Raw genomic sequence first — 26,620 nt, forward strand, 5'->3', positions numbered from 1 at the left:
ATGACTAGCGGCAGTGGGTGGTTGCGAGCGGTGGAGGAGCAGGCGCTACCGGCAGCGATCGCGACGGAGGTCGGTGAGGGTGCAAGCGGCAGTCAGCAAGGCCACGGTGGCCTGTGGTGGCGGCATGCGGCGGGTGGGCTGGTTGCAGGCAACACATGGCCATAAATAAGAATGGGATTTAAAGTGGGCGTACGAATATCTAGAGACGGTTGCAATGATGCTGTTTGCAGGCTGGTGTAAGGCCAAGATGGGACTGGCATGGGCCAAGATTGGGCCTAAACAGCTTGTTAAGAATAACACCCATTCCTTGTCATGCTAGCTGAACAATTTGGTCAGCGAATTAAAAGCCTCGCTAGGAGTGCACTTGCTAGATTAGAGAATTAAAAGTATCACTGGGAGCTCGTTTAAAGTCAGCTTGGTCCCGCGATCATAGCTTGGGTTTTAGGAGATTGAGCCGGCCTACCGGATCGAGTCCAGCCCATAAGGAGTAGTGCAAGGAATATGTATAACAAATATAAACAAGTACAATTAATAATGATTAAAATAACACTTAATAAATGTCACATAAAATATAATTAATAATTATTAAATAACATTTTCACTCTTAATAACATTCTCCTCTCAAAAGTAAAAGTGAAAACCATATGAATAATAAATTACAACAAATACAAAATAAAAATTGAGAATTGAACCAAAAAATTAATAATAAATAAAATAAAAATAACATGCTATGGGATTAGGAATCCTCATTCCTCAATACTCAAATAAACTAAATGATGAAATTAAACACTAATTTAATTAAAAAACTTATTTTTATTTCTAATTTTATAATTATAAATAATTTAAAAATATATATTTTAAAACAAATATTACTTATTTTCTGAATTTTAATTTAAATATTGAAATAATTTTTAATGGTTGGCTATATTATTTTATTTTATAAATAAAATGACCTTTAAGCTGTAATAATTATTTTTCGTTATAAAATTAAGTCTATCCTAAATTAAATTTTAACCCTCAAAATTATTTTATTTTTTTATATTAAATATGAATGGGACAAATTTCTTAATAGTTATTTCTTATTTTTTGTTACAATAGTTCTTTCTTAATAACATAAAATGACCTTTACGTTCCTTTAAAAATTATAATTTCTAACAAAAATAATTTTATTATTTTTAAAATAATAATAAAATTATATATTGTTCCGCTCCTTTACATATAATTTTTTTTTTTAGAATTCTAATTTTAATTATTTCTCATCTCTTTCATAATTTTAACTATTTTTCTTCATCATTCATATGGTACCAGAACAATTTTGTCTTTTTTAATTTTATTTTAACAAAAATATAAATTTTACTTATAATTTTTAATTAATAAAAATATTATTGTCAAGACCCGCTTCTAGATATACTCGCTAGCATAGGACATTCGAAAGAAGATCCTTCCAAAATGGAATACAGAAACCAACATAACCCAAAAACTTTATATTATAAACGGGATCACTCCTACTAGGAGTAATAATCATTCATACAACATTTCTTAAGACTTTAAAAACCATACACTTTCAAAATAATAAGGGCACCAACAACATACAAAAATAAATAACCTTCGACACCGGCCTTCCACACAAATTCCAAAATCTTTCGGTCAGGGGGAGATTTATATGTACAGGTCTACAATCAACTTCAAGCCCCACTAGACTCCCCTTCTGCTATAGATTTTTCTTTACCTGGAATGACAACAAGCAAACAATTGAGTCACAAGGCTCAATAAGCATAAATATAGCAAAGCGAATAAGATAGATGGATCCCTGAAGGCAGACATAAGATAAGAGTCAATAGGAGACTTTTACCCGACATTTAAAAACAAATCTTTTGATCATGCCTTCCTCATTAATAATACCTCAAAAATTGGTATTTCTTCACTTAACAACAATTCACACATTTAATTCATAGAGTGATATTCGCACAATTTACACAATGGCATAACATTTTTTTTTTTCATACATGACTCATAGCAAGAAGTTATCAACCCATGCTATTGTAACATTATATAATGATAGAAATACATGCGCCACTCTAGTCCTCTAGGCCTCCACATCCATGAGATTATGTGAATACATATATATCAAAATTCATCAGTCACCCACAGTGGCAAGAGCATCCCTTACCGGGCTTATGGCTATCTCACCCGCGTCAGGGGCTCAATGGGATATCTCGTCTCACACTTGCAGAACTTAGCCGCCGCACCAAAATAATAATAAGAGGTGCAAAGATAATGATAGCAATGCATCACACAAGAAAAGAGATTTTCGTGGACATGCCAACCAAAAACATTACTTAACAATTTCCCAAAACGTGATCTTTATGGTTAATATAGATTTAGGAAAGCCTTAAACAACTCAAACCATATCCAAAGTTTATGATATTATATATCAAATTGAATCCCTCGAAGTCTAGTTTATGACGCTTCAAACGAATTGCAATTTCTAGTTTTACATCAAAAGTTATGGCTAAAATAGCGAGGCATGTGCAGTGTAGTCAAATCGCAATCGAGTCAACTCAGGGAAAATTCGAGTTGACTTAGGCCGAGTCGATTTGACCGCCTGAACGAGTCGACTTGTGTAATACCCCGAGAGCCTAGAAAAGTTAGTATATATCAAGAATGGTGTAAGGAAGGAAACAATACCAGCTGGATACCTTTTGGGTTGAATGTTGGCAAAGAACTCCCAAGTTAAGCGTGCTTGACTTGGGGTAATCCAAGGATGGGTGACCCCCCTGGGAAGTTCGTGTAGGCCCATCAGGATAAGTTGTTTCGGTCCTTCCTATCGCTCGATACGGGATGTTACAGGTGGTATCAGAGCCGACCCTCGAGCCTCTGAGCGCGATGGTGAGGTAAACCTCAACGAGGAGGTTGAGTCCCGAGGGGGGTGTGTGTAGGCCCCTATGGGGGGTGCGTGTAGGCACCTTAGGCAAATCCCACATCGGCCATGCAATGGGGGAGATCTGGGATCGGTTGTAAGGTCGTATGACGAGAACGTCATGTGCTTAAGGGGGAGAGAATGTAATACCCCGAGAGCCCAAAAAAGTTAGTATATATCAAGGATAGTGTAAGGAAGGAAACAACATCAGCTGGATACCTTTTGGACTGAATGTTGGCAAAGAACTCCCAAGTTAAGCATGCTTGACCTGGGGTAAATCAAGGATGGGTGACCTCCTTGGGAAGTTTGTGTAGGCCCATCAGGGTAAGTTGTTCTGGTCCTTTCTATTGCTCGATGCGGGATGTTACAACTTGGCCGAAAATGGGGAAAAATGACCCAAAAAAACAAACTTCGACCGAGTCGACTTAGGCTACTACAAGTCAACTCGGCACAACCCGAAATGCACAAAATGAATACAATACACCCAAAACCACCCATGGCTAATCCCTTAACCCCCAAGTTGCCATTCCATGAATAAAAGATGGGGAAGAACAAGCCCCATGGAGACCAAAAACAAGACTCCTTCAAGCATGACCTCTAGAAGGAAACCCATATTTTTAAAAAAAGTTGGAAACAACCCACTCAACTCAAGCTTTAAAAACACCACTTAGAGATTTGAAAATATCAAGTTGGTTACACATGAGGACATAATCTTGCATTAAAAGATAGAAAAAAGATAAGATGGATCTTAATTGAGCCTTGGCCGATGCCACTCCCCGCCTTCATCAGACTGCCTTCACTAAGGGTCAGCTTTGATACCACCTGTAACATCTCGCATCGAGCGATAAGAAGGATCGGAATAACTTACCCTAATAAGTCTACGCGAACTTTCTAGGGGTCACCCATCCTTGAGTTTTCCTAGCTCAAACACGCTTAATCGGGAGTTCTTTGCCTATATTTAGCCTAAAATGTATCAAATTGGTGTTATTTTATTCCTTATTTATTCTCAATATATATTATCTTTTTTTCGGCTCTTGGGGTATTACCCTGTATCATCCCTTATGGAGCGATAGAAAGGACCAGAATAACTTACCTTGATGGACCTATACAAGCTTCCTAGGGGTCACCCATCCTTGAGCTTCCCCAACTCAAGTACGGTTAATTCGAGAGTTCTTTGCCTACATTTAGACTAAAATGTATCCAATTGGTGTTATTTCATTCATTACTTATCCTCGATATATACTATCATTCTCTCGGTTCTTGGGGTATTACATTATATCTAATATTATTGTTTTTATAAATTATTATATATTTTATTTAACAATTAATTTTTTTAAAAAAATAAAAATAAAAACAAAATATTATAACAAACACCCCTAGCTCTTTTGGTTTCTCCCCTTTCTCTTTCTCTTCCAAGCACATTTCTAGGCATCATCGATTGTAACAACCTGTTGATGAGTCTAGGAGTTATTAATATTTTATTTATGAGCATTGAGAATTTTGCCCCTATTAAATTAAATGTGAGAAATATTTTTATGTGGCAAAATATATGTATCTAAATTATGTGTTTAATTTAATGGTTTGGGTTGCCTATTTGGGTCTAAGCCCATGTATTAGTGGGTTGTGTTTTAAGTAAATGGAAATGATTTTGATTGGGTCTAGAAATATTGAGAAGTCAAAGTGTGTGGGCTTAATGGATTGGGCTTTGAAAATTGGTTAGGCCCATGTGAAATTTTGTTGTATTAAATGAAGTTATAAAGTTGGCCCATTGGGCTAAGTATATGTTGAATTATTGGTTTGGCGTTGAGTCCAATTGCAAATTGTATTTTAAATTAAATGAAAATGAGAATTGTGTCAAATGTCAAAAATGGGTATGCTTTATGAATAAAGATGATGGCAAAAAGGGGATTTGAATAATGGGTTGAATAAAGAAAAGAGAAAAGAAATGGAAAATGAAGCTAAATGACCAAAAGGGGCTTAGACATTTTGTGTTTTGTGTTTTATGTGGATGGCAGAATGGTAATTTCCAAGGAGGGGTGGTTGGCAGCCCACTCCTCCTATTTTCTTCCATGCATTTTTTTTTTCTTCATTATTTCCTTCTTCTTCTTTTTCTCTTTTGATGCCCAACGGTGGCTCCTCCTCATCCTTCTTCATTTTCTTTTTCTTCTTCAAATTTTCTTCTTTTTGTTAATGGGGCTTCAAGGATGCAGCTGGAAGAGGCTTCTTCTTTTTCATCTCTTCGGTTTTCATCATCAAAGGCAAGTTCTACTTGCACTTAAATTTTATTTTGTGCAAGTTTATTTTCCTATCTCTTTTCCTATTTAATGCAAGATGTTGTCTTTTCCATTATGTTGAAATCATTCTCGATAAAATGACTTCTCTCATTTGGTTGTAAATGTTGTATTAATTTCTTAGCTTGTGGTTTTCCATTTGAGATGGTTTTGGGTCTCTTTGAGAGTCTCCATGGGGTATATTTCATCCCATATTTCATTCATGGAATGACATTTGTGGGTTACGAAGTTAGAATGAGAGTTTTGGGGGGTTTGATCATTTTTGGCCTTTTTTCTTCATTTTCAGCTAAGTAGACTCGTCCAGGAGGTCAAGTCAACTCGGCCCAATTCGACTCAGTTTTGGGCGAGTCGACTCGGCTCAAGTCGACTCAGATTTCCCTCAAGTCGACTCGACCACGACTTGACTACACTGCACATGTTTTGCTATTTTGGCCATAACTTTTTATGTAGAAGTTAGAATTGTGATCCGTTTGAAGCATCATAAACTAGACTTTGAGGGCTTTGATTTGATATATAATATAATATATTTTGGTTATGATTTAAGTTGTTTAAGAATTTTCTTAATCCAAATCAAGTAAGATTATTAAAGTAAATTATTTCTAAATACTTTCTTTGATATCCCTCAATTTTCTGAAATGATAAGATGTGTGTGAGGATATATATATGTATATTCATGAGATTCATGAGTTAAAAATAAAATTGACTTGCATGAGGAAGTATAATAATAATTATTGAGAGGTTGTTAAGAAATATCTTTGGTTGGTATGTCCATGGAGTCTCATAGGTGATGCATTGACAACACTAGATGAATAATTGCTCTTAAATAATGGAGTTTCCATAAATGGATGTGAATGAAGTCATATGCATGAGCATGATGTGATGTGGCCTAGAATCCTAGTAGGTGATTTTAGGCCTGTTGTTGTGAAATTGTAAAGATATTGAAATATGTATGCATAGCATATGTATTTATGTATGTATATGTATTGCCTTTGTGCACCTATTATTTTGTGAGGAAGAAAGTAAGTGGATATTCCCAAGGCATGCTATGGCAAGAAAGACGGTTTGTTCGCAAAGAAAGAAATGTGAAAAAAAGGCTGTTTGACTGCAAGGAAAGAAGTGTGAAAAAAGACGACTCGTCTGCATTTGTTTTTGTGTGTGCATCATGTATTTTCTTATGCTATAAGTTATGTTGATAAAGTGCGTTGCACTACGACATCAAGTGTGTGAATGTTACTTATTGTAATTGTGTTTTACATTTGTGATGCATAGCATTATGTTCTATATTGCAAAAGGGTGGCGTGTCCGCAAAAGATAGTGTATCCGCAAAAGGCAATGTGTTCACATGATTTTTTTTTGTATGTGTATTATCCATTTTTGTACCATAAGTTATGTTGATAAAAAAACGTTATGCTATGATCTAAGTGGGTGAATGTTATCTTCCATGGTAAAATGTGTGAATTGTTGTAAGAAAAGAAAACATGATATATATATTAATTGAATCATGATTAACGAAGAAGGCATGAATTTGTGTTTCATCTATGTTTTTGAGATTGGTAAGTGTCCATGTGTGGCATGATATACATGATATTCAGGGAAAGTCTGGTCATATCTAGTTTTTATTGTTTATAGACACTTGTCGAGCCTTATGGCTCACTTTGAAAAATGCATTTCCCTTTGATATATGTTTGCTCAGCCTTGTGGCTCACCCTTATTTCTTTGTTATTCCAAGTAACTGGAAGATAGATATTTGGAGCGAGTTTTGATTAGATGTGTACAGAGATGTCCCGATCTCAAATATTCATGATTGTAATTTGAGGGCATGATTAGAGGATTTCATCTTGTATTTAAAGTCTTGATGCCCTTTTATTTTTAAAATATATGGATTGTAAATCCGAGCTTAATGTAAAGAATGTTGTATAATATTTTATGGTTACTATTGATAGTGAGCAAATATAAAAATAAAAAGAAATTTTTGGTAAATTTTGAGTGAGTTGTATCTATATCTATCTTGAATGGATATTTTCACGAATTTTCTATGCTAGCAGGTAATCTAGGAACGGGCCCTGACATCGATTGTGTGGAATATGACCGTTCATTCATAGATCTGACTATAGTTTCACGATAAAAACAATCATGATCTACCACTACAAAAAAGAGAGGCATTAACGACAAAAAACTAATGACTTTAATTTTGATCGTTAATATAGTATTAATAACGACTAAATATAAATTCCATCATTAAAAAATAAATTTTAATGACAATTTAAATCAGTCTCGTTAAAAAAGAACTTTCGTATCATTATTGACTAGAATTTTTATTTCTAACCATGAAATAATAATAATAATAAAAGATTTAACTAACATTATATAAGCAACTCCTAATATAATTATATTTTTCTATAAATGCACAAATATAATTATTAAATTATTATAATTGAGCATTAGTTATTTATTGATAATAAAATATATTAAAAAATTATATATCAAACTAATTTATTATATTTATAATATAATTAAATTTTTAATCAATATTATTTTCAAATGCAATAATTTAAATTATTTTATTATCACATTTTAGATGATTACAATAAATTATTATTTAAATTATTTAATCAACTATCATAATCTTAAATTATATTATTTTTTATTTAATTATTAAATATTCAAAAAAAAAAACTAAGTGAAAGAGGCGGGATCTCTCTCTCATCCATCTGTGTCCCCAAGCTGCCGCCGCTCCAGCCCCGCCATCCCCGCCGCCTCCACTCGCACCGTCGCCCCCACCCGCCGGCCACAGAAACCCGCCTCCGCCGCCATTCAAGGAACGGCTCAGCCACCTACAGGCAAACTGTCTTCCTTAATGAACTGTTCTTGTTGTCTACTCCACATAATCTTCTCGGTGTATTGATACTTTCACATTTCTTCAGAAAATTTAGAGTTACCGTATTTGTTTCGGTAGATCTGGGATACATGGATGGGGCCTGTTTGCACGCCGAAATATTCAAGAAGGAGACATGGTAGTAGATGGATTGGGAGATTAGCTTTTCTTTCTGTTAATATCTGCTATGTATTAATTGCTGGTGTTAAACGTCTTTTTGTGATGGCCACCATTGATGTAACATTTGTAACTTTATAGAGCTAAACATATTTTTAGATTATATTTGTTTCATAATGAGGTCTAATGCTTGTTTTTGTTCCTAACCCTACCAGTCTGTAACCTATTCTTGTCTGGATTTAATGGCAATGATCTAATTTTTAAGCTGGTAACATGCATCTCCAGGTTCTTGAGTATCGGGGTAAGCAGGTGATGAGGAGGAGTGTTGCAGATTTAAGAGAGGCACAGTACAGGGCGGAGGGAAAAGATTGCTATGTGAGTTACTCTTTTGTGATGCCTTGTTCACACGCATGTCAATTTTCAAGCTTCTCGACTAGTTTTGAGCGTTTCTTTTATGAGCTTGAGACACTTAAGCAAACTGGGGAATGATATCTTCTAAATTTCAAAACAAATTAGAGCCTTTTTGGGCGGAGTTCCATTTTTTGGTTTCTGTTTTCTTTTTCATTATTTTGATAATGAAACAGAAAACTATAATTGATTTGATTGCTTTTATTTTCAAAAATTATGAAATTTTTTTAGAACATCTGGAAAAAAAGGAAAGAAAATCACCAAAAAGTTGTTTTTGAATCTTTCATTTTGTTTTCATCTCTTTTTTCCTCTTCCCCATCAGCCATTGACCACCTGCTCATTTGCATGATCATATTCTCATCTTTGCCATATTATTTTTGCTTCTCTAATGCTGTGTTGTTTGCAGTTTTTGTTGACCAAGCTAGTAGGCATGGTTGTTCTGAAGACCTTTTAATTTCTCTTGTTCATGATTCATACCTTGAGTATGACAAAAATTGTGGTGAAATGGTTTTGCAGCTTTTCAAGATTAGTGAGGAAGTGATAATTGATGCCACAAATAAGGGGAATATAGCACGATTGATCAACCATTCTGTAAGTTTCCCTTAGCAAATTTGGTAGAGCAGTATTTGTCTATTTACCACATTTGTTCAGATATGTAATGCATAAGACGAGGCAGATTGGGTTGGGTTTTGCATGGTGAGGCATATTATCCATTCTTGCTCATTTTACTCCTCGAGCTCTTAGCTTTAGTTGCCCAATCCAAGAACAGATTGGTGTGAAGTAATGGTGTGCACTATCTTTGCATATTTATGGACAAGCCCAAGTATGTGTATAAGCACAATCTGATAGAATTTACAGGTTACTAGGTCTGGAGAAGGTCGTTTTGACCCTTAGTGAAAATAATTAATTCCTGTCAGTATCTTTGGGTGGTAATAGATGGAGTCGTGTATTTTTGCACGTGAGGACCAATATTTTAAAAAGTGAAGGCACAAAGTGAAGCAATTAACCTGGGTGGGGTGTACAGAAATATAACAATATAAAAAATTACTAGAAATTCAGAAAAATATAGGGAAAAAAAAGGTAACATGATTGAATTAAAGCATAAAATAGAAACATTATAAGGTCAAAAAGAGAAGTACTAAATATGTAAAGCCCTTCTGGACCGCACGCATCTAACATTTCTTGAAACGCCTCATCCACAAAGGCGTTCGTTCCAGGAGACATGTTTTCCACAACTGCACTGAGGCAGTGTAGCCTCACCTTGGCCTAGGGCGAGCGTCGAGGCAAGCCCCAATTTTTCTTTTTTAAGGCATTGGTGAGGACAGGCATTGGAGTCAAAACTGTTATTTAAAAGTTTATGTCAGGCCCGCTTTGGATATGTCCGCTAGCATAGAAACATAGAAATAAAGTCATTCCAAATAGGATACAGAACATACATAACAAACAAAAACTTTATATAATAAATGGGTTCATTTTAAATAGGAGCGATAATCATTCTTACACCATTACTTACTTAAGGTTTTAAAAGCCATACACTTCTCAAAATAAATAAAGGGGGACAAAAATATACAAAAAGGAATAATTTTCGATACCGACCCTCCACACAAATTCAAAAATCTTTAGGTCGGGAGAAATTTTTATACACGTCTAAAATCAACTTTGAGCCCCACTAGACTCCCCTTCTATTACAAATTTGCCCTTACCTGAAATGACAAAAAAATAAACAAGTATGCCACAAGACTCAACAAGCATATATATAACAAGCAAAGAGAAACAGTGAAAAGGTCGATGTAATATCCCAAAAATTGAGAAATAAATAATGAATATTAATTCGGTGTTTGAGGACATTAATGAATATTTAGAAATTTAAGAAGAAGTATTTATTTATGTGGTTTGAGGAAAATAAGGAATTAAAGTTAATTAATTAAATTATTTGGTTGATAATTATTAATTAATGTATTTGTGGTAATTATTGAATATGTGTGGGTTAAAATAAAATATTAATTTATTTGGGTATTTAGAGAATTAAGAAAAAAAGTTTAATTATGTAATTTTGAGGAAATAGAAAAATCGGGCGTATGTGCAATTAAAGGAAATTGGGGTGCTGAAACGTGATTTGCGGAAGTGACGGAAAATCACTTTAAATATAATTAAGTGTATTTATATGTGAAGGGAGCAGCTGTAGCCGGGTGGTCGTGCGCGCACAAGGGCAATTGGCAGGTTGCGAGTTCGAGGCCTGGTGAGCGCGCGGGTTTGGGGGAAATTTTGGCTGATTTTCAGCCAAAACCTTGCCCAAAACGGCGTTTTGGGCAAGGTGGATGTGCCAGCGCTGCCACGCGGCAGCCGCTGGTGGCCTCTCTCTTTTGGCTTTTTAAAGCCTGATTTTAGCATCTTTTGGCCAATTTTGAAGCAGCAGCGGGCGAAGGAAAATTTGAGAGGAAGAACAGTGCGCAGGGGCTATTTTTGAGGGAGAAATTTGAGATTAAAAGAGGTTTAATCGTATTTTAAATAACCAGTTAAGTAAATAAATATGTAATAATAAATTTGTACGGTTAGAATTTAATTAAAAGTTTGATTTTATTAATTTTGGGTGATTATGCTATGTTATGTGTAATAATTTGTTGTGTAAGTATATATATATATATATCTTCACGAGTGCACTATGTGTAAGGGGGTGACCTTTCTGTGTGTATATTATTTTGATTGTGAGGATTGTGTTGCAATGAGTGTGCCATGAGCTAATTTATATATATATCTCTCTCTCTTTCTATATATGTATATATGTAAACACAGTGTGAGAGTGTGAATGGCACTGTGTGAGTGTAGGGAATTGAAATAAAAGAAAATGAAAGAATTGGCCTAGCCGTGTATGCATATTGGTGAGTTGTTATTATTATATATTAATTAATTAATTATATACGATGTTATTGGTATAATATAATTTAAATTAAATATAAGACTTGTTGGCATTTTATTTACGGTGTGCGTACGTAGGATTTTAGACGATTAAATTATTTATATTACACGGTTAGATTTAATTAATGTGAGCTACGAGATTTATTAATCGTTATTGAACGTTTTACTTCGGAGCGGGAGTGCAAGAAGGGCAGGAAACGGCCGTGTAAAGGCAAGTTCCTAACCCTTTCCTCCTGTTCTTCAATTCCCGTGAAAGACCGCGTAATTTCTCGTATTTTATCACCTTCCTTATCCTAATTCGACGTCTAGCCTTACTGGTTGAATTATTGTTCATTTGTTTTTAATTTAAATTAAATTCAAAACTTCTAGGGTTATTCGTTATGAGCCTGTTATGAGCCTATGGGGGTTTGTACCGCCTCTACTCCTTTTGGGAATGATGCTAAACCAGCCTGGGAACTAGGTTCCTAGACATGCGGGTTTATTTTCGATTTTATCGGGTTTATTTACAGTTTTTCTCATATTTAGCTATGGTTCGGTTAGAGCTATCGAGCAATAGGGCAGGGGTCGGTTGTTGGTGACGTTGGGGTAGACTATTGTATGGCCCTGAAGTGGACTGTCGGGTGGACACTCCTTGTTACTGACCGTTGATCGGTGCCAGGCACTGCTGACTAGCTCTGCCAGTATGTGATTTACTGCACGTTTATATTTATTATATTGCTGTTCATGATTTGATATGCACATCGGTACGGGTTGCATATTGGGATATTCATTTATTGAGTATGCTTGGACATGGACATTCTAGCTTGGTCAGGTTGCATCCAGCACGGGCATATGCATCGCGTGTGGTTTACTATGTGAGCGAAGCATGGCCTGATGCCTGGATGTATGGGCGCCGGTACATCATGTTGATGCTTACTACGCCATTGCATTTTTGTGTGTATTGCATGGCTACTGGTAGTATTTAGTTCTCGGACGGGAGTACCGTTCCGAGGGAGCCTCTGGCTCGGGTGTCGGGAGTACCGACACGGACATACGGGTGACGGGAGCACCAACCCGGGATGGCGCACGCAGAATGCTGGAGGTATTTGTTATCGTCCAGGGCAGCGACAGGTTGGTATGGGACTTGGGTGCCAGGTGTTTTGTGTAGGCCCCAAGGACCGGTATGTGCTTTTATTATGCTATACTATGGTGTTGTAGCGTCTCATGGCTTGTGTGTATTTGGGGGTTGGTGTTCTAGGAGAAGTTTATTGGCTTTGTGCAGCCTTCAGCCTTTATTTTCTTATGCTTGCTGAGTCTCTCGATTCACCTTGTTTTTCCATCATTTTAGGTAGTGACAGCGTGGGCCATGGCAAGGGAGTTAACTTTTGGTGGCAGAGTCGGTATGGTGTACAGACAGTCCCGTTAGTCCCTATCAACTCTGATGTCTGAGTAAGATTTATTCTATTATTTTGTATTGTGCCAGGTCTTTTCTCGAGTCTTGTGTATGTGACTGCACTCTCACCCTGCAATTAAAACACAATAAAAAAAAATCATAATAAAACTTTTATATTTTTTTTTTATTTTAGTGAGAGGTTTATACTCGCCAGTGTACGAGTGCAGTTGTAGTCCAAATTTAAATTTATATTTTCTGGATGAATCCAGGTCGTCCACTGAGAGATTTATTTATAGCAAAAGAAAAAGAATGTCACACACACGCACACGCATTTGGACAAATTGACAACAAGATTTTTTATGGTTTTGTTTTTAGACAACAGATACTAGAAAATAAAGTAAGGCAGAAATTGAAATAAACATTAACGTAAAAATATGAATTTGGATAGTGCTTGAGTTAAGACAATTTCAGTACCAACCCGTTGATTCCCAAATTTTAGCATAAAAGATTAGCAACATTAATTTAATTTCAGATATGAGGGTTTGTTATTAAATGCAATTAGAGATGATGATAGTTCTAGGTTAAGCAATCCCCATACATGATATGCGGGATTCTAATTTAAGCAACTACCATAAATCCAATTACAATTAATATACAAAACAACTAAATTAATCATCCGGGTTTGGGTATGATAGCGTTTCCAGTTCTAGTAACTCTCATACATGGCATGAAAGCTCTAAGTTAGGCTTACGCTCCAATCCAAACCTAGTGATTTTTTAATAATTAATACACACTCATACTGAAATTTAAATTAATGTTACTTATTTAAAGCGCAGCTTTCTTTGGGAATCATTGGCATTGGACACTGTCCTTGCCTTAACCCAAGATTAGATTTAACTACTCATTTTTATTTGAAAGTTAATTGACAGAAATTTAAATGACGCAATTTAAATAACAGAATTTAAATGACAAGAAATTTAAAAGCATAAACTAACCGGCCATTTAGGCGGTGGATAATTAAATGACAAGAATTAAAATTGCAGAAATGTAAAAGCATAAACTAACCGGCCATTTAGGCGGTGAATAATTAAATGACAAGAATTAAAATTACAGAAATTTAAAGGGCACAAATTAACCGGCCATTTAGGCGGTGAATAATAAAGTAATAATAAATGACATAAGAATTTAAAAGAAGAAAGAAAAAAAAGTAAGATTATAAGAGAAAGTACTAAAGAAAATAAGAAAGAACAAGAACAATTCTCAAAGAGAGAATTATAAGGAAACAACTAAACTTTTATTCAAGAATAATAATCACACTTACAAATGCAATCAAGTGAGCTATTTATAGGCCACAAGATGCAATACAAACCACACAATTTCAATTATTCAATTAGACATAATTATATCTAATAGGCACTCACACACTTAAAGTTAAATGGATTTTAGCTATAATACACACCTAATATTAAATGGATTTTAGCTAAAATACATACCTAATAAAGCACTCATAAAGTTAAATGGATTTTAGCTATAATATCCACCTAATAGTTAAATGGATTTTAGCTAAAAAACACACCTAATAAAGCTCTCACATAAAAAATAAAAATAGATTTCTATAAATTGGTTTTTAATCTTCATTAGGATTAAAAATAATCCTTGGGCCTTCTCCAAATAATATTTTCCATGGGTTGCTCAAATTGGGCCTTAATTCTTCATGGGCTTGAATTCTTCATGGACTTTAATTTTTCATGGGTTTGATTTCTTCATGGACTTGATTTCTCCATGGCTTTGATTTCTTCATGGACTTGAATTCTTCATGGACTTTAAGTCTTCATGGGCTTGAATTCTTCATGCCTAAAAAAAATAAAAATAATTTAATGTTATTAATAAATTATATATTATATATATGTATTACACATGGCACATATATATATTAGATTATATTATATATATATTACATGCATGCATATAATGATATATATGTATTATATATAATTTTATATATTATTATTATTTACTTTAGAACTTCATTTCATTCATCTTTCAATTTAAATTTACATATAACCATAAAATATATATTAATATCTAATTTAAACCATATTTAAGATCGAAAGAAGGGTATAATTATAACAAAATTTTTACAAAATTAACCACTAATCATACCCCCCAACTTAAACATTGCTAGTCCCTTAGCAAGCAGATTATACACCTGCCAAACTTTATTCACAATAACTGTATGAATGTAAAAATTTCAAATTCGAAACCGAAATACATAAAATTAAATAAATAATTTAGCATTCTAAATCAGATTTTTGGTTAAAGGTCATACAATCTCAGGAATGGAAATTAGGATAACCAACACACAGACTTACTCCCTCGAAGTTTTGACTTCAAATCTTACTATGGATTTTCTCTCCAATAAAAAGGATTCCTCAGGTGTACACACAAGGGGGTGCACCGTTATAAGAGTAAATGCAGAACAAGTTCAAAACTCGGTGCCATCCTAAATACAAGGAACGTATTTTCATGAAAGAACAAAGAAATTGACATAGCTTCATGATTGGAATAATGCTCTAAATGAGTAACTTCTGAATTTAAACATGATTCCCTACTCCAAACTTGAATTCTGAGATCACATGATTTATAGCATCAAAAGGGACCGGACTGGGTTGTAATGGGGCTATAAGGTTAATACGGGTTATCAAAGAAAAGGTAGAGTGTGCAAAGGGTGTGTCGGGATTTTTTTTTTTTTTTTTTTTTTTTTTTTTTTTTTTAGCATTCATTTTGAAACAGTTATGCTGAATAGCTAAGAGAATTTGCCCCTTTTTTTTCACTTTTTTTTTTCTTCTTTTTTTTTTCTTTTTTTTTTCTTTTTCTTTTTAAATATGAAAATAGATAAACAGACTAATTCCCAAAATCACACCAGGTTGGATAAAATTCATATGGTTATGGGTTAAACGAGGGTAACGAAAGAAGTTGTACTACAAATGGCTCAAATGGGCTAACAAGAGGTTGATTTAAAGAAAAAAATAGGCTCAAAATGAAAGAAATTGATCCCCCTATCATGCTTCTCAGTCATCTAATTCATAGTTTGAAACCAGTCAAATTCATCCGCTATCATACTAGACATTCAAAGCGAATTGATATTTTGAAGCCATTGAAAAGATAAGATAAACAAGAGAGCATATTTAGAGGAAGTGTTATTTCACTCAGAATTAACGGTTATTAGGCTCAAACACTTGCTTGGGTAATAGTCTCCACTTCTGTTGAGGGATCATTCAATGTACTAATCAGCTAATTACTGTTACCTTTGACTTTATGTCCGATAACCAATTTCTAAATTTTGAATCCCTGATGAATGTAAATTACTTATTCTCATGCATAAACGTTTTCAAATGAGAAATCAATGCATTCATGTTTCGTATTGCAAACTTAACCGGCTATCAGTGCATAACTTTAAAGCTTTAGGAATAGCATTATTTAAAACACATAATAATTTTTTTTTTTTTATAAGAGCAGATAAAGATAATCAATTCCCACAAGACTACAAACTAGTAATTACAAACTCACAGTTAAATATAAACCAGATGATTCATGACTAGACCTTACACCCCCAACTTGAATTGCAGTAATAAATCAGGGTTGTTAGGAATACCTGTAACTCCACAAGTCCATAGATTTGCTGTGAACTGCTAAAACTTAAACAACAAATGAACACACCATATATATATATTTATATTTTCACACCAAAATAAAAATTTCATGCAAGTCATAAGATAAGCAAAATGCGTCTCAAGAGTACAAAAAGTACTCCTTACTCAGCCATCTTATCAAAGACTTTGCTAACAACATTCCACAGTTTTGTTTTGTTTTTTTTTTTTTTTTAAAAGAAACACAATCAAGAAAAATTCTGCGAGTTGTACAATAACTAGATGCGTCTCAAGAGTACAAAAAGTACTCCTTACTCAGCCATCTTAATAAAGAGCATTTCTCACAGTGATAAATCTAAATTAATCGGACCCCTTTGGCGCTTGTTACTAATTGCCTTAGACCAGTCTATCCGAGGCTCATGAGGATCGTACTGTGGAACATAAGCATGTAATTTCTCTAGCAGCTTATCAATGGTGGATGCAGAAATGAGAATCTTTCTTGCTGAACGAGAAATGAACTGTTGGTCCACAGCCTGATCAAGAAAGGAGAGTAACCCATCGAAAAAATGGTTAACATTTAAAAGTCCAATGGGTTTGGTATGGAGATTACTCTTGGCCCAGGAGATTATACAAAAGATTTCTTCAAGTGTTCCAAAACCTCCTGGTAAAGCAATGAAGGCATCTGACTGATAAATCTTACAAGCCATGCGCTCAGACATAGAAGTCGTTTCTATAAGTTGACCACGTGTAATCCCGGAAATATGTGGTTCAGCTAAAGGGATTGGCATTATACCTACCACAGATGAATTTCCAAGATGTACAGCTTGTGAAACATAACCATTCAATCCACGACTTCCCCCTCCATATACCAAATTAATTTTTTTCTCTCCTAATTTTTTACCAAGTTCGTTCGCTGCAAGTGCATAACAAATATCGCTCCCAAGTTGAGAGCCACAAAGTACACATATGGTATTGATTCGACGAACTAACTGGCTTTCCATGTTTGTTCCTTTTGTATGTCCTGAAAAGAAGTTTGGCGATCAAAAGTAGCTATACAACAATTCAACAAGAAATAAATACAAACAAAAATCATGCGTATGTATAAGTAGTTGTGATTGTGGCTCACATCTTCCTCTGGTTTTACGTCCAGAAACGGCTTAAACACTTTCTATGAAGCGGGGATAAGCTTCCCATCCAATTTTCTTATAGATTGGCAAACAGGGTCGTTTTTAGTCAGATTTCCAAGACTATAACGTTGGTGGTCACTTCTGAACTGGGTCCATAAAGCAAGAAGTTCTCTTTGCATTATTCCACATGGATGCGTCTCAAGAGTCAATCGGATATCATCCAGAGACTCCTTACTCAGTCCATCCTTTATGAAACTAATTTTATCTTCTCGATTTATGGACGTAAACCCCACAGATTTGCATCGTGTGTTACAGGTCCATCGAGCACATTTGTAACAACCATTCACTCTTTTCGCTCTTCTTTTCTTCGCAAAACTACTCTTCCCTAAGCCTGGAAAATGCTTAAAACTAGGTGAAGTTTCACCAGCTAATCGAATTTTTGCTTCGATCAGCCAACGAATATCTTCAGGGATGTTATTAAGCATCAACAACCTAAGTCTTTCACACCTAGCAACATAAATTTTTTTCAAATCATTCTACGGGAGAGATGGATAGTACTTGTGAATTTTTGAGAGATAAAGATCCATTTTTTTTTTTTTTAAAAAAAAAATTATACTAAGAAGAAAGTAAAGAACTATAAACTTTACAAAAGGGATGAGAGTACCTGATCGGAGAATAACACAAAGGAGAGAAGATTGAGCTCAAGAGGGGTGACTTGCCTCATACAGATATGGAGTCTCTTATAGAGCAATGGGCATCACTATTCTACACTCGACTCGAGGCATGCCATAATTGCACCGTCAGACTTGACGTCGTTTAGCGTCTCATTTTTCAACATTTGGCAGTGTGCCTTTTTTTTTTTCAACGCTCGGCGCCTCTGTTTTCAACATTTGGCAGTGTGCCTTCTTTCTTTATAGGGCAGTGTGATTGCACTGCCCAAGAAAAGATGGCTACCACCAGCGTCAATTCTGTCTCTCTCAATTCAATTTTTTTTTTTAATTAATTTTGTTTTAATTTTTGTTTTTTTTTTTTTTTAGGTAAAATTTTGTAGACACCTTACCCCCCAACTTAAATTGCGCATTGTCCTTAATTGGCAATAAAAGGATAGAAGATAGGCATACCTGGCGGTCTTCAATACATAAACTCGTATGGAGAAATTTTATTTAGACTGCACATAGAGAAACACTAATTAAGTAATGCAGAAAATGAACAACTTATATGTATATATAAAATTATTTTATTATATTTTTATTTTTATTTTTTTTTAGAATTTTTTTTTCTTTTCTTCCAATTAAGGATCAAATGAGTGATTGCCCACCTAATCGTATAATATCTCCCATTCACTACACCACTTTTAAAGTTATTTTCAAAATTATATAAATTGATTTTTCTCATGAATGCACATATATATTTTGAAAATATATCGTCCGGAGGTGTTGGTTTTATTATATCCGCGTATGGCACATTAATTTGCACAAACATCTCACACGTGTTTAGTTTAATTTGATCCTCAATAATATCGACTAACCTAAAAGATAGAAATTGAGGGGTAAATGTGGATAAACTTATGATTTTTTCACATTTTGGCTCTCGAATTTTATCCTCTTCTTCCTCCCAGGTTTCTTCTTTTCTTACATCATTTTGGTCTTTTTCTTCCTCCAAGGCTTCATTGACATCTACCTCACTGTGATCAACCATTCTCTCTTCTTGCACCAAAGGGTGTACTGTCCTAGGGGCATCAAGTTTCTCAATTATTTCTCCATTCCTTAAGACAGTCACTCCTATGTCCTGCTCCTGACTTTCACTTTTGATGATGGGTTTTATTAATGGGATTTGGAGTGAGTTGGGATGGACAGGCTCTGACATGCTCAAAGTCTGTGTTAGCTGTGTCAATTGGTTCCTAATGTCCTCTGTAACTCTAATAGTATGTTCTTGACATTTGGACATTTGTGTAAAAATTTCCATTTGGCCTTGCATAAATAGATTGAAGGTATCTTCTAATGAACTCCCATGAGGGGGTTGATATGCATCGAATGTAGACCCTTCATTAGTTTGAAATGATTGAGGCTGGGAAAGGAAGTGCTCATGTGGTTGGGCTACAAAATCATTTTCCCATGAGAAATTTGGATGAAAGTGTGAATTAAGGTGATATGCATCAAAGTCCGAATGGTAGTTTTCCTCATGGTTCTGGTAATACATTCTCTCATAGTTGTGTGTGTGTGTGTAACTGGATTGACCATACAATACCTCCTTAAAAGCAGGTATTATAGGGCAGTCATCCGTTAAATGAGCTGAAGTCTCACACACAGCACACCAAACCTCAATTTCATGGTAAGTGGGTAACAAATGGGTAGTGTCTGATTGCAAATCAAAAGTGGTTTGCCTAAGAGGGTATAGATAATCCTTAAGAGGTCTAGACAAATCAGATTTAAAATGATAATTTTCATCATGATAAGTATCTTGTGCAGACAGATTGTAGTAATTTTGAGACATGAGTGTAAAGTTGACAATCCAATTGCAGGTAAAGACTCAGAATGATATGAAAATACTGTTTCAAAATTCTACCTGATCTCAGTCTCATATACAATGCACAAACAAAAATAAAGTAAAAGAGAAATAGAGTTACCGATTTTATCAAGAGATGCTTATTCTTTTTTTCTTTTTATTTTTTTATTTTTTTCTTTTTGTTTTTGCCTTAATCTCCCCAGCAACGGCGCCAAAATTTGACTGCACTCTCACCCTGCAATTAAAACATAATAAAAACAAATCATAATAAAACTTTTATATTTTTTTTTATTTTAGTGAGAGGTTTATACTCGCCAGTGTACGAGTGCAGTTGTAGTCCAAATTTAAATTTATATTTTCTGGATGAATCCAGGTCGTCCACTGAGAGATTTATTTATAGCAAAAGAAAAAGAATGTCACACACACGCACAGGCATTTGGACAAATTGACAACAAGATTTTTTATGGTTTTGTTTTTAGACAACAGATACTAGAAAATAAAGTAAGGCAGAAATTGAAATAAACATTAACGTAAAAATATGAATTTGGATAGTGCTTGAGTTAAGACAATTTCAGTACCAACCCGTTGATTCCCAAATTTTAGCATAAAAGATTAGCAACATTAATTTAATTTCAGATATGAGGGTTTGTTATTAAATGCAATTAGAGATGATGATAGTTCTAGGTTAAGCAATCCCCATACATGATATGCAGGATTCTAATTTAAGCAACTACCATAAATCCAATTACAATTAATATACAAAACAACTAAATTAATCATCCGGGTTTGGGTATGATAGCGTTTCCAGTTCTAGTAACTCTCATACATGGCATGAAAGCTCTAAGTTAGGCTTACGCTCCAATCCAAACCTAGTGATTTTTTAATAATTAATACACACTCATACTGAAATTTAAATTAATGTTACTTATTTAAAGCGCAGCTTTCTTTGGGAATCATTGGCATTGGACACTGTCCTTGCCTTAACCCAAGATTAGATTTAACTACTCATTTTTATTTGAAAGTTAATTGACAGAAATTTAAATGACGCAATTTAAATAACAGAATTTAAATGACAAGAAATTTAAAAGCATAAACTAACCGGCCATTTAGGCGGTGGATAATTAAATGACAAGAATTAAAATTGCAGAAATGTAAAAGCATAAACTAACCGGCCATTTAGGCGGTGAATAATTAAATGACAAGAATTAAAATTACAGAAATTTAAAGGGCACAAATTAACCGGCCATTTAGGCGGTGAATAATAAAGTAATAATAAATGACATAAGAATTTAAAAGAAGAAAGAAAAAAAAGTAAGATTTAAGAGAAAGTACTAAAGAAAATAAGAAAGAATAAGAACAATTCTCAAAGAGAGAATTATAAGGAAACAACTAAACTTTTATTCAAGAATAATAATCACACTTACAAATGCAATCAAGTGAGCTATTTATAGGCCACAAGATGCAATACAAACCACACAATTTCAATTATTCAATTAGACATAATTATATCTAATAGGCACTCACACACTTAAAGTTAAATGGATTTTAGCTATAATACACACCTAATATTAAATGGATTTTAGCTAAAATACATACCTAATAAAGCACTCATAAAGTTAAATGGATTTTAGCTATAATATCCACCTAATAGTTAAATGGATTTTAGCTAAAAAACACACCTAATAAAGCTCTCACATAAAAAATAAAAATAGATTTCTATAAATTGGTTTTTAATCTTCATTAGGATTAAAAATAATCCTTGGGCCTTCTCCAAATAATATTTTCCATGGGTTGCTCAAATTGGGCCTTAATTCTTCATGGGCTTGAATTCTTCATGGACTTTAATTTTTCATGGGTTTGATTTCTTCATGGACTTGATTTCTCCATGGCTTTGATTTATTCATGGACTTGAATTCTTCATGGACTTTAAGTCTTCATGGGCTTGAATTCTTCATGCCTAAAAAAAATAAAAATAATTTAATGTTATTAATAAATTATATATTATATATATGTATTACACATGACACATATATATATATTAGATTATATTATATATATATATTACATGCATGCATATAATGATATATATGTATTATATATAATTTTATATATTATTATTATTTACTTTAGAACTTCATTTCATTCATCTTTCAATTTAAATTTACATATAACCATAAAATATATATTAATATCTAATTTAAACCATATTTAAGATCGAAAGAAGGGTATAATTATAACAAAATTTTTACAAAATTAACCACTAATCAGTATGTCGGCACAGGAGTCTATGTTTATTTATTTATCATGTGACCGCTATGCTAGCGGTGTACCCGTAGTGCATGCCTGTGTTTAGCTTCACTTCCATTGTCCTTATTTTTGTGTATGCATGCCAGGGTGATTTTTGGTCTTGTGTACCATTCTTTTTCCCTTCCGTAGGCGCTCCCGTTCGAGTAGTGATGATGGTTGGGGATATCTGGACGGGAGTGCTTACAGTCGATATATGAAAGGCATGCATAATATAAGAGTCAAGGAAAGAACCAGTACCCTCATATATGGAGACAATTAAAATCATGTCTTCTTCATTAAACCAAGCTTCCACATACATACATACATATATATATATCATACTTTCTTTTCTTATATCAAATCACACACTTCACCATGGAAGATAACATTCACACATTTAGACCATAGCACAATGCCCTATTTCTTTTCAACATAGCTTAGTACAAAAATATATAATACACACATACAAAAATGCAGACACACCACCTTTGTGGAATATTCCAATTTCTTCCTTCTTTCTTTGCGGACACACTGCCCATTTTTTTAACATTTCTTTTTGAGGACTAACTACCCCTTTTTTTTCATGACATGCCTTGGGGATATTCACTTACTTTCTTTCACGCAAAATAATAGGTGCGTTAAGACCATATATATATATACATATGTATGCACATTCAAGCATCTTCACAACTTCACAATAACATGCCTACACTCACCCACTAGGATTCTAGGCCACATCACATCACAATCATGCATATGACTTCATTCACATCCATCTATGATTTATCCTAGAATTTAACATCCCATTACAATATCCGAGACAAGTTGACAAGACACTAATAGAGTTAAATGTTATCCGAATTTTTCCCATAATATACCAAATTGAATCTTATCGAGTTAGGGTTATAACAAAAAAAAAAAAAAAAAATCTCAATTTGGACTTTTACATCAAAAGTTATGGCCAAAAGAGTGTAGCATGCACAATGTTGTCAGGAGCTTCGCAAAGTCGACTTATGGAGAATTTAAGTCTCCTTGCCAGAAACTAGGTCGACTTAGGCTAAGTTGACTTGACCTCTTGGACAAGTTGATTTGGCTGAGAACATGTAGAAACGACCATAAAAATTGGCCTTGGTCGAGTAAACTTAACCCACCACAAGTCGACTCGACGCAACCTGAAATGCACGAAATGGACATAAATCACCCAAGATCACTCATGGCTAAACCCCTAAACTCCAAGTTTCCATTCCTTGAAAAAAAGATAGGGAAAACAATCCCCATAGAGATCAAATACAAAACTTAATGAAGCCATTGGAGGAGACCCACGAATTTTAGGGAAACATGAAAAATGACTCATCTTAACTCAAGCTTTCAAAAACACCATTTAAGGTATGAAAAATATGAACTTAGATTACACATATGGATATAACTTGCATTTAAAAAATAGGAAAAATGAAGATGGATGCTTGCCTTTAGATGGAGAGACCAAGAAGATGAAAAACTTGCCCAAGGTTGAAGACCCACCACTTGAAGCTTTATTCTCCACCAAGATAAGAGAAGAATGAATGACGAAAAGAAGATGATGATGAAAAAGAAGTAGAAGAAGGGAGAGGGTTGCCAAGAAAACCAAAGGAAATAGAGAGAAAGAGAGAGAGTGAGAGAGAGAGAGAATGAAGATTGGAGAAAAAGCAAGAGGGCATGGCCAGCCCTCTCGCCAGCCACCTAAACCCACCAACCTTGCCCCCTTCTTTCCACATTTACCCCTTACACTCACACACACAATAATTAGGGTGTGTTTGATTGCAAGGGTGAAATTTGGGTGAAAAGAAAATGAATTACAGGGAATTGAATTGTAGAGAAAATAAATTCTTGAAAATTAGAAATTTAACCTGTTTGATTGGTATAATTTTCTACCTAGAAAATGATGTTATTTTTCATCTTTTGGTGTTTGATTGGTAATATTTTCTATAGAATTTGATTATTTTCTTGGCATTTTATATTTGATAGGCATTATTTTTCATAGAAAATGTATCATTTTCCATGGAATTCAATGATGAAAATGTATTAAAAAATACTTAATCATGTATAGAAAAATCAAAATAATAACGTATTTTAAGTTAACTAAATCATTTTCCCAAAAAAGTGAAGCCACAAAATTAATTTTTTTTTCATTTTTCAAATTTATTAATTTATACATGATTTATGATTTTTTATTTTTTATTTCTACATTTGTATTTATCACAAAAAATTAAAAAATAACAATAAACACTCTCTGTTTATTAATTTGTGATGGAGAATAGCAATAAAATAAAAATAAACCCAAACTCAAACCCATTCTCTCACCCTCTCTCAATCTCTTTCTCACCCCCAAACCCACTCTCTCACCTTCTCTGTCTTCTTCCCGCCACAGCTATTGCTTGGCATTTCTGAAAGTGCAGAAGATCGACCATGTCTGGCTCTACCACGCCGACGATGAGTCGTCGTCAGCGTGCCCAACAATCAGATCCTCGCCATCGGCTCCTCCAACCCCACCGCCGCCATCTGGGTCGCTGCAACGTTGCCGCTTACTATCCCGACATGCTCATCTCTGCCGTTGTCATCGGTGACAAGGTCCCCACTACCACCAACGTTGTCGCACCGCCATCATTGTGAGTCTCTCTCTCTCTCTCTCTCTCACTCTCACTCTCTTGCTCCGTCATTGTGAAGACACCAAGCACAGTGGCTTTGGCTGCTTCAATTGCTTGCAAAATTAGAGCTCCTCCCCTTAAGGAATTTCGTTTTCTTGATTTGAAAGAAAAACCCATCATGTGAACATAAGTGGAAAAATGAATTATTTGAAAAAAAAAATAGCTATCAAACACTGCATAAATGGAAAATTAGGTTGAAAAAATGTTTTTCTTGAAAAAAAATGGCTATCAAACGGGCCTTACTTTATTATGCCGTTTTTGCATTTTCATTTCTTTTTCCCCATTTCCTTATTCATTCATTTTCTACCATACACACACATACACATCTTATTAACTAAACCTATATTTATACATGGCCCAAGCCCGTTTAAAAGCCTAATTCATATTAGGCGCATAGGATTATTTTAAACCTACCAATTTATTGGGCTACAAACCCTTGGTCCAAGCCCACTTCATAACACCTTTTATATCTTAAATATTACACACACACATTAATTTACTTTCAAATAAATTTTAACAAAAAACATTATTTGTAGTTAATTGCATCTTAATCACAAGAAAATATTTTCCATCATTTAACCTCTTAATTACGCATAAATTATTTTTGACACCTAACAATTAAGACCCACATGAAATACACTGCATTAAAAATATAAATATCATCTAAGATCCATTAAAGGGCCGTTAGAGTTCACTTACTAGTTTCTCATGCTTGCTCCAGTGCATGCCCAACTACTATGCAAGGATCATGAGCTTCGGCGAGGAAGAGTCTCGGATAGTTCTTATTGCCAAGATTGACGTGGCTGCTGGCACCAAGTTAACGCATGAGCGATTCCTTAAATTTCGTGTTAAATTTAATTTTGACAGACAGAAATCAAACTTTGGGAATTTCTCTTCGTATTCTTACATGTGGATTCACTGAAATGATTTGTGGCGCATGTTTGATTACTTGTTTGATGCTGACGAGCATGAGGAATCCAAAGTCCCGTCTATGTAGAGCTCTCCTGACTGTCGGAAATTCATGAATTAGGTTTACACAAACAACATAGGAAGAGAAAATTGCAAAGCTTTTCTTAGCGAATGAGAGATATCCCAGTAAATGATTTTTGTTTTTTTTTTTTGTTTTGTTTTGTTTTTCTTTTGGCTGATTGATATATACTTACCCAGTTACCCCAATTCTTTTATTTTTTTTCCCTTGCTTTTTCAGCTGTGAATAACATGTAAATTCACCCTTTATATATTGGATTTAGAGTGTATAGTCTTTTTTAATTTTTAATTTTTAATGTCTCTTGATTGATGCTTCATCCCAGCCACAGCCAACCAAACCAACACGAAGGTTGTCTGCATAACTTCAATTTTTTCAACACAAAAATTAAGATTTATTTTACATAAGTGCAGTTTTTTTAAATTTTTTATATATTTTTTTAATATATTTTAGCGATGGACATTTCTGTCGCTAAATGTAATTT

At 34.3% G+C, this 26,620-nt stretch overlaps 1 pseudogene; it reads left to right on the top strand.

Annotated features, from left to right (window-relative positions):
- On the top strand, window positions 1–26,181 carry LOC127802103 (histone-lysine N-methyltransferase ATX4-like; annotated as a pseudogene).
- Window positions 26,182–26,620: the final 439 nt, after the last annotated feature.

Source organism: Diospyros lotus, chromosome 5 (assembly GCF_014633365.1).
Source record: "Diospyros lotus cultivar Yz01 chromosome 5, ASM1463336v1, whole genome shotgun sequence".
Lineage (NCBI taxonomy): Eukaryota > Viridiplantae > Streptophyta > Magnoliopsida > Ericales > Ebenaceae > Diospyros > Diospyros lotus.